Below are 2,133 nucleotides of genomic sequence, written 5' to 3' on the forward strand. Positions count from 1 at the left end.
TGGTGCTGTGGCTCAAAGTGGTAGAGCACTAGACTTGAGCAAAAGAAGCTCAGAGACAGTGCCCAGGCCTTGAGTTCAAGCCTCAGGACTGGCAGAAGAAAAAAAAAGGTAGAAGTGGATTTGTGGCTCAAATGGTAGAGTACTAGTCTTAAGCAAAAGAATGTCAAGGACAGTGCCCAGGCCCTGAATTCAAGTCTCAGGGTCAGTGTGCGCGCGCACACATGCGCGCGCGCGCGCGCGCGCACACACACACACAGATGAAAGAGAAAGCCAAGAAATTGGAAGGTGGCTGAGATGCAGATAAGAAGAGTGAGGTGTCCTATATAGGATCTTGGCTGGACTCTGGTTGAATAGTGAATGGAGATGGGCCGATACCCTGAAGAAGCTGAAACCAGAGAGATTCTGGACCCTTGATCTCCTTTGTTCTTTATCTATAGTCTGTTCTGGTTTATATTACAGTTCTGCTATGGTTTGGGGTTGATGACCTCTATATGACATGGAAAGCCTTGCCCTTCACCCCACACTGTTTTGGGAAGGCAAATTAGATTATAAGCTCTTGAGCTAGTAGTATTTGTTCCTAGGCTTGATTGTTATTTCTTTTTTATTTTTTGTCTGAGACTGGGACTTGAACTTGGTACCTGATGCTTTCACTTATTGGCTGGTGCTTTACCAACTGAGCCATACCTCATTACTAGTTGTTATTTCTTATTTATTTTGTTTTTTTGGTCCGGTCATGGGGCTTAAACTCTAGGCCTGGGCGCTGTCCCTTAGCTCTTCAGCTCAAGGCTAGCGCTCTACCACTTGAGCCACAGCACCACTTCTGGCTTTTTTCTTTTTGCTTATGTGGTGCTGAGGAATCGAACCCAGGGCCTAAGCATGCAAGGCAGACTCTACCACTGAGCCACCTTCCCAGCCCCCTCAGGGTAGTTCTTGAAGCAGCTTCTTCCTTCTCTCCCTTACTGTATTTATAATCTACAAGTTAAACAGGAAAGAAATGGGGAGAAAAAGAAGGGTGGCAAAAGTTAAATTCTCTTAGACTACTATCATTAATCTATGCATCTCTGAAACAATCACTTGAAACTTTCTGAGTAGAGTGTGCTATAGAGCATTTGAAAGAAATGGAACGCAATGTTCTTAAGCCTTGGGTTGGAACGGGAGGTGGGAAGACTGTGTGGTAGATAACATCTCTAACAGGAAATGACCAGCAACTAAATCAACTGCACTACAATCTCACATTTACAACCTGGATGCCAAATGAAGAAAAGTCCCATTCACTTGGTCAACAAAAGTTTTGCTAAACATAGACTAAGTAACACAAATCAAGACAGGCAATGGTCAGGGTGAATTGCAGTTACCCTAAACATTTTCATTACTACAATGAGAGGTTTTATTCCTCACGACACTACTGGACACCAATGTCCAGTCTATTCTGATACACCTTCTCCAATTTTCCACACAACAAGCTTAAGTCCAGCAAAAATTCTGACACCCTGCACCTGGCATTCACATCAGGCCCATAAATTAAAGGGGTTCAGTCCTACAAGACTACCTCCATTTCAGATGCTAATTTGAGGTTCTAGAACCACCTGTACTTTTAAAAGGCTATGAACAGGAGTTCGTGTGACTGCTGTGTGTTTGGTAACTTGCAAGAGCAGCTCACAAAATTCAGTATATCATAAAGAATACAACTCAAGAATCTCTATGGGGGTGGGGCAAGGGGTACATAGCTTTCTTGCCCTCTTCTGGCATAGCATCCTCCTAGCACTTACAATGTGTGCACCAAGTTCTCTGAATCCCATTGCTTGTGAAGCTTTCATTACACAAGCCAAAAACTCTACCTATTCCTAATTGCATTATAGTGAATTAACTTTGGGTCAAAAAAGCTTCAGAACAACAACAAAAAAGGAGATAATCAGAAATACGGATCTCAGCAAAGCTTCCTTTTAATCCAGGTATCTCATTCTTATTTATACATATTTCTGTTGAGGGAAAATCTTGGATAGATTTAGATTTACTCTAGAAGCTAAGAAGTATGTGAAGAATTTTCACTTAGTGACCTTACTCTTCAATCCTTTGTAACTCTCTAAGGAAGCATTGCTCCTGAGGAACAAAGAATCTTTTTTTTTTTTTTTT

The sequence above is a fragment of the Dipodomys ordii genome, unplaced genomic scaffold, assembly GCF_000151885.1.
Source record: "Dipodomys ordii isolate 6190 unplaced genomic scaffold, Dord_2.0 Scaffold20, whole genome shotgun sequence".
NCBI classification, from domain to species: Eukaryota; Metazoa; Chordata; class Mammalia; order Rodentia; family Heteromyidae; genus Dipodomys; species Dipodomys ordii.